Source organism: Myotis brandtii, unplaced genomic scaffold (genome assembly GCF_000412655.1).
Source record: "Myotis brandtii unplaced genomic scaffold, ASM41265v1 scaffold7, whole genome shotgun sequence".
In the NCBI taxonomy this organism is placed as follows: domain Eukaryota; kingdom Metazoa; phylum Chordata; class Mammalia; order Chiroptera; family Vespertilionidae; genus Myotis; species Myotis brandtii.
This window is the reverse complement of record NW_005370740.1, coordinates 560,626-568,390: the sequence shown is the minus strand read 5'-3', so window position 1 is coordinate 568,390 and position 7,765 is coordinate 560,626. Positions and strand designations below refer to the sequence as shown.

The window sequence follows — 7,765 nt, the reverse complement described above, 5'->3', positions numbered from 1 at the left end:
CGGTGCCCCAACTCCCCTATCGGCCCTGCTCTGTGTGTGACGGGGGGAGCTCCCCAACCCTCTAATCCGCCCTGCTCTGTGTGTGACGGGGGGAGCTCCCCAACCCCCTGATGGGCCCTGCTCTGTGCGTGACAGGGGGTGGCGCTGCCACCTCCCTATCAACCCTGTCTTGAGTGTGACAGGGGTCGGTGCCCCAACCCCCCAATCGACCCTACCCTGAGGGTAACTAGGGGTGGCATCGCAACCTCCCCATCCGCCCTGCTCTGTGCATGACAAGGGGCGGTGCCCCAACTCCCCAATCGGCCCTGCTCTGAGCCTGACCAGGGGCTGCACCTAGGGATTGGGCCTGCCCTCTGCCACCCGGGAGCAGGCCTAAGCCAGCAGGTCGTTATCTCCCGAGGGGTCCCAGACTGCGAGAGGGCATAGGCCGAGCTGAGGGACCCCTCCCCCTCCCCCCCGAGTGCACAAATTTTTGTGCACCGGGCCTCTAGTATATATATATATAGAAGTGCAGGTGGGGGAAGGGCACCATGTTCATGGCCAGCTTGCACAGGTCTGTGTTCAGCTGGCCAGGAAAGTGGAAGGAGCTGGTGACTCTGCTCATGAGGTCCCTGAGGTGGGCATAGCCAGCTTGAGGGTGCTGAAGCAGATGTCATAGATGGCCTTGTTGTTGATGCAGGATGTCTTGTAGGTGCTCTTCACCAGCTGGTGGATGGACAGCATGGCGTTGTAGGGCTTCACTACTGTGTTTGATACTTTGGGCGAGGGCATCACACTGAAGGTGTTCATGATGTGGTTGGGTACTCCTTGTGCATCTTGCTGATGAGAAGTGTGCCCATCTAGACCCCATGCCCTCATCCAGCGGGGCCATCTGGAAGCCCTGCAGGCATTCACAATTCTCACGCCCATTCTGCACCATGTCCAGGACAGTCTACCAGCTTACCACCCTTCATGGAGTGACCCTTGGCCCAGCTATTGCTGGGGCCCACTCTGACCAAAAATGAAGTTGTCAGGCCTGAAGAGGTGCCTGAAAGCCCCAGATCAAACACTGTCCATGGTTCCAGGCTCTAAGTCCATCAGGATGGCCCAAGGTACATACTTGTGAGAGGAGGCCTTGTTGTAGTAGACACTGATGCACTCCAACTGCAGGTCCAGTCCCCCATATAGTTGCCACTGGGGTCTATACTCTGCTCATTGCTGATGACTTCCCAGAACTTGGCCCTGGATCTGGTTGCCACACTACCTGGCCTGGATGTGCATAATCTCCCTCAAGCTCCATGCTGTGGAGGGTAGCTGTGGGAAGCAAGGCAGGGGTGTCTGATATTTGAATAAGAGCAACTAGCAAGAACATAGCATAGCACTTTTGTTATGAATTCTTATACAACCTTACTCTTGGCTGTGGAATGGCCCTCTATAGAGGGCTCTGAGATGAGCTTGGACCACATTGGCCCTGAGTTCTCTTCCAAGTTTCCAATTCTGAAAGACACTGGTATAACCCTATGCTAAATCTTCTCTAACTTTTTATTTTACTCTCTTTGCTAACAACTTATTTCTTTTCTTTTTGTCTTTTTTTTTTTTAACAACCTATTACTTCACAACAGAGAAATGAAGTGAATCAGAAATGAAGTGATCTCTGCTTTGTGATTGTCACCAAGTCAGAACCAAACACCCAGTAAACATAATGGCTGATGCTGTTGCCCCAGATAACCTGGAGAAACAAGAAGTGAAAAAGAGCATTGAAAAGCCAAGTGTCATATAAATAGTTTCCTCATCTATGAAATAAATCACAAGAATTAAGGTCATGGATATAAACTATTTAGCAGTGCCAGGCACATAGCAAGTGGTAGTATTGTTATTACTATCTAGTAGTTTATCGTCCCAGCAACAAAAGGTCTAAATAAATGGCCACTTATATAACAGAATGAGAGAGCTCAGATAGTTGTTTTCTGAAGGAAAGAAAAATGTTTTTAAAACTTTCTTTGTCCCATCATCACGCTTTACCCTTTCCATTCCATCTGTTCTGAAAGGTGTGGCATTGGGTGGGAGGGGCTCAAGAAATAAGATCTATGTTAATAAGTTCCTGCCAAACTTAGATGTTAAAACAAGAAAAAGGACTTTCATCAATAACAGCAAAAATAACTAAGATACCAACAAGTTATGAGCTGTCAGATCCATACCTCATCTCATTGAATCTTCACCATAGCCCCATGAGGTAGAATCTATGGGGAGACTGCAGCTTAAAGAAGCTGAAATGTCACACAGTAAGAAAGCAGTGCCGCCATGTTTTGCTACCACCTGAGAACACAGAGTGAGAAATAAAAGCACATCAGGATGCATGCTCCAAGCCCCTTGCTGCCTGAGAGCCAGAATCTGTAGTCAATAGATCACAGACAGACCTTGTCTGCTAGGAAGATAACTGCCCAGTTATCAATGGATATATAGTTTCAAGTAAATTTAGGAAAGAAACACAATACAGGATTATTTTTTCTTCTCACGATTTATCCCTACATCTGCTCCTTTGAAATGGAGACTTTTCATAAATAAAAGTAAGGGTGGTCTTGTTTCAAAGTAATTCTTCCTACTGGCTGCTGAAAGGCAACTGAAACCCATCTCATCTGTCTTCCCTCCTATGACAAGGAACAGACAACTATCCACATGCCTACCTGAAGCAACCATCACTTGTATACCTGATCCCATCCCCCCCTTTCTTCCTCAACCACACTGCCTCTTCATTGGTCCCCTTCTGCAGCAATCCTTTCCCTACAAACCGAACTATCACCATCAACATAAATGATCACGTCTTCCCATCCCCTCTGACTAGTTTACTCTACTCCCTGAAAGAACTATCTGTGCTCGTGGTCATGACTTTCTCTTCTCTATCTTCAAACTTACAACAATTAGGCTTCATCCCCACCACTCCAAAGTAATGCCTCCTCAAAGAGATCCTCAAGGACATGCATGACTTGCACACTGTCAAATACAATGGTCAATATGCAACCCTAGTTTCTTCAACCCATCTACACACAGCACAGGTCACAGCTCATCACATGTCTTCTTGGCCTCTAGGATACCACACTCTTGCCTTGCTAGCCACTTCCTGTGTCCTTTGCTGGTCCCTTACATATCTCCAACCTCTGTATGTGGAAATGGCCATGGGTCATTTGGGTCTCTTTTTAGTCTACATCCACTCACTAAACATCAGTGGCTTTCAAACTTTTGAAATCGTACATACAGTTCTCTTCCTATATATGTATATAAGTGGAATTTTCAACAACTTTCACAAAATAAACTTACCTTTACTACTGAGATATTCTGATATTCTCTGTTCTATTTCATTTTTGAAAATTGCTGGTCCCCACTGTATTGATTTCATGACCCATTAATGAGACACAGCCCACTTAGAAAAAAACTCTGCTTTATGAATTCTTCCAGTCCCATGTCTTTAAGTACCATTTTATAGTAGAGATAGTCAATAGCACCCAAATATTTGTTTTCTTTTTTCTGAACCAATTGCTTACTTGGAATTTGACAGGCATACACAAAAGCTTAACACATAAAACCAAGTTCTTGATTCCATTCCTACCTCCCGCCTGCTTCTTATTTAATATTACGCATCTCGGCAAGGGCACCACCATCCACCTAGTTGCTCAATCCAAATACCTTGGAATTATCCTAATTTCTGTCACATCCCATAATCAATTTTTCAGAAACTTCTGTCTGTTCTATCTTCAAAATATAGCCCAAGTCCAACCACTTTTCACCATGTCTTCCTTTACCATCCTCATCAAAGTCACCATCTTCACTCATCACCATCATTAGATTACTTCAAGAGCCTCTCTCTCTCTCTGCTTCCACTGTCAAATCCCTCCACCCCAACCCTGAATATTTTCCATACAGCAGCCTGAGCATTCACTTAAATGTTAGTTAAATCAGTTCATGCCTCTGCTCAAATGCTCCAATGGCTTCCCATCTCAGAGTTAAATACAACAATCTTACTATGGCCTATATGCCTCCAAGTGACCTGCCCTTCTCCCATTTCTTGTTCATGCCTTACCACCTTCTCTTATGCTCCAGCCAGACTGGCCTCCTTCGTGACCATCAAGCAGCCCCAGCAGGCTGCGCATCTTGGGTCTTTGCCCTTCCTAGTCTCTCTGCCTGATGCTCTCCACCCAGATGGTCACATCTTTTTTTTCTCACTGTATTCAGGTCTTTGCTCAAATACCATCTTGTTAGAGAAAACTTTCCTGATCACTTATATGAAAGAGCACAAGCCTTCCCCTCACCTTGCATTATTTTTCCTCTGGCATTTGTTACCCCTGACACAGTATATATGATTTGTTTGCTTATTGTCTATCTCAGGGGTCCTCAAACTTTTTAAACAGGGGGCCAGTTCACTGTCCCCCAGACCGTTGGAGGGCCGGACTATAGTTTAAAAAAAAACTATGAACAAATTCCTATGCACACAGCGGCGGCAAAAACACCCGGCGGGCTGGATAAATGTTTTCGGTGGGCCGCATGTGGCCCGCGGGCCATTGTTTGAGGACCCCTGGTCTATCTACTCCAATAGAACATAAGCCCCATTTACAAAAGAGCTTTCTGGGATGTGCCCCTAGCTGCTGACACACATGGTACAGAAAACTCCAAAGTCCTCTTATTACTAATGTGTTACCTCTAAAACAAAGGTCCCTATATATCTCCCTTTGTTTTCCAGATATATAGGGACCTTTTTGGAAAAATAAAAATCTTCACTAAATTTCATCTTGTGTGATTCAGCCAGAGCCATGGCTATGGCTCCCCATCCTATATAATAAAAGCCTTATATGCTAAGTGCCTGGTCATCCATTCAACCAATCAAAGTGTAATATGCTAATGATATGCTATGGCCACTCAACCGCTTGCTATGATGTGCACTGACTACCAGGGGGCAGACAGTTGACCAGTCACTATGACATGCACTGACCACCAGGGGGCAGACGCTCTGACCAGTGTCTGGCCAATTAGGACTGAGCGAGATGGGCTGGACACACCCTGGAGCCCTCCCTCGGTCCCTCCCCTGCCGGCCAACCTCCTGCATCCCTCCCCGGACCTGATTGTGCACCAGTGAGGTCCCTCGGACTGGCCTGTGCCCTCTCGCAATCCGGGACCCTTTGGGGGATGTCAGAGAGCCGGTTTCGGCCTGATCCCGCAGGCCAGGCCGAGGGACCCAACTGATGCACGAATTTGTGCACTGGGCCTCTAGTGTTAGCATAAAAGCAAACATTTCACAATGGCCTAGAAGGCCCTATAATAGTGTTCTACAAAATTTTGGTGTCAGGGCTTCTTTATACTCTTAAAAATATTGAGGGACCAAAGATCTATCAATATTTACAATATTTGAAGTTAAAACTCAAAAAAAGTCAATATTTATTAATTCCTTTAAAAATAACAATTCATTAATAGTAACATTTTATGAAAAAATATTTTCCAAAACAAAATTTTAGTGAGAAGAATAAACTTGTTTTACATTTTTGCAATTCTCCTTAATGTCTGGCTTAAGAAGACAACTGGATTCTCATATCTGCCTTCTGCATTCCTTCTGTTACAAGATCACATATCATGTAGCCTCTAGAAAACTCCACTGTACACATGAGCATATGTGAGTGAAAAAGGAAAATAACATTACCTTAGTATTATGAAAGTAGTTTTGACCTCATGGACCCCTAAAAAACCCTCAGGGAGCCCTAGCCAGTTTGGCTCAGTGGATAGAATGTCAGCCCATGGACAGAAGGGTCCACTCGAGGGCAGGTACCTCGGTTGTAGGCTCGATCCCTGGCCCTGGTTGGGGCACGTATGGGAAGCAACTAATTGATGTGTCTCTTTCACATTAATGTTTCTCTCTCTCTGTTTCTCCCCTTCCCTTCCACTCTCTCTAAAGATCAATGGAAAAATATCCTCGGGTGAGGATTAACAACAACAAAAAAAAAGGTCTCAGGAAACCCCTACAAGATCTGTACCCCATACACACCCTACCTCTGTCACCTCCTTCTGCTGCTCCCCTCACTCACCCTTCAGCCACACTGCTCTTTGCTGCTTCTTGTACACACTGGACACACATTCTCTCACTTCACCCTTTGCACTTGCTGCTCCTTTTGTTTGAAAATATTCTTCTCCCAAATCCATTCATGCATTCAAAAAATATTATTGAGCATCTATCTAGGCTCTAATACAATAACAGAGGAAAAAAGCCTCTCTCTACCTCTAAGAGCGCTAGCCTTCTAGTGGAGATGACATGTGCATGACTCCTCACCACCTTTGGGTGTTTATTTGACTATCACCTCAGTGTGACCTTCCATGACCTTGCCATTAAAAACAGACTCCCTGATTTTCCCCAAAGCACGTACCACAACTTGACATACTATCAATGATATTCATTTGTTTGTTTTCCTCTCTAGAATGAATGTAAGCTCTATGAGGGTAAGGATTTTTGACATTTTGTTCATTGCTGTACTATCGCACCTAGAATGTGTTCCTGATTCAAAGCAGGTACACAATAACTGCCTCTTGAATTAATGAATAGATAAGTGAATTTCTGTAGCCTGCCCAGAAGATGGGAAATTCAGGCAAAATTCTGTTAGGATCTGAGGCAGAATTCAAATCAAATGCAAATGGATTGAGTGTCTTCAGGCAAGTGCCACCAGGGTGGGAGAAGGAACATATACACAGAGATCCAGAAATCTTACAAGGGGAATCCAGATGGTTTCTGCCCTCTCGTTTCCTGGAGACCTGTTCCTTCTCATGACCACTACCTGTTCTGGATTTGCCTTACATATGCTCTGCCTCGCAGGCTCCTGTACCCAGTTCCAGACAGGAGCCAGACCTGGAAGCATCTTTGTTTTCAATAGCCAAATTATTTCAGAGTATCTGTCCCTTATAAAACACACACACACACACACACACACACACACACACACACACACACACACACAAACTGGTTTCTGAAAGAAGAGTGGTATCAGTGTCATGAAATGCTATACGACAGCCCCCAGCCCTCCCCAGAGATAATTGAAGGACCCATAATATTTCTAAATCCAAGTTGTGTGTTTTTAAAATCTGCATCAGAAAACCACAAAACTATCATAAGCCCAGGGTGTCTGAAAAGGCAACACTTCTTTATTCAAGGCAGGATGAAAAAGGGGAGCCAAAAGGTTATTGTGCATTTTACTCTTCACCAGAGATTAGGTGGAAAGAGAGAGAGGCAAATAGAGATAGATCACTAGATACCTGAAATACCAGCTTCAGAAGTGAAATGGGGATGGAGATGAGACAAAAACAACTTTTCTGAACTGCTGGAGGGAAAAAAGTTAGTAGTGCAGATTGATGTGGCTACACCACACCATCACCTCCAACCACAGGTAGGGCCTCAACGCTGCCCAGCAATTCTTTTACAGAACCCAAACTGGTTCCTATAAACCTGGTTCTGCATTCTCAGGCCTCCGGTTCCATTCTCACCTCTTCCGCTGTCAATACCTTTGCCTCTCACATGGCCCAGAGGAGAGGCAACGGTGCCCTCACACTTAAGATCCCTACCCTCCTCTACCCCAGAGAAGCCTCCCACACCAATCTGAGGCTATGCAGACTATCCCCTTTGTTCTTCTCTAGAATCATTGTGCATTGACTATTATCTATACTAATAAAAGAGTAATATGATAATTAGACCGGGAGACCTTCTGGACATCCTTCCAGACAAAGCCATGGTGGTGGGGCCAAGGTAGAGGCGGTTAGGGGT

At 45.1% G+C, this 7,765-nt stretch overlaps 1 protein-coding gene and 1 pseudogene across 12 annotated transcripts in view; both read right to left on the bottom strand.

The window, feature by feature from the left end:
- LOC102261550 overlaps positions 1–1,092 on the bottom strand; it is a 5,550-nt pseudogene extending 4,458 nt beyond the window's left edge.
- Positions 1–7,765, bottom strand: part of MICAL3 (microtubule associated monooxygenase, calponin and LIM domain containing 3) — a 293,552-nt gene that overhangs the window by 195,861 nt on the left and 89,926 nt on the right. For 9 of the 12 annotated variants that reach the window (XM_014529900.1, XM_014529902.1, XM_014529903.1 and 6 more), the window contains exons 2-3: positions 2,178–2,295; positions 1,100–1,293 (exon numbers count right to left, since the gene is read on the bottom strand). The exons of the other annotated variants lie outside the window; for them this stretch is intronic. The gene's annotated coding sequence lies outside the window, so the exon portion shown is untranslated. The remainder of the gene's footprint in view (positions 1–1,099; positions 1,294–2,177; positions 2,296–7,765) is intronic. 12 annotated transcript variants of the gene reach the window in all.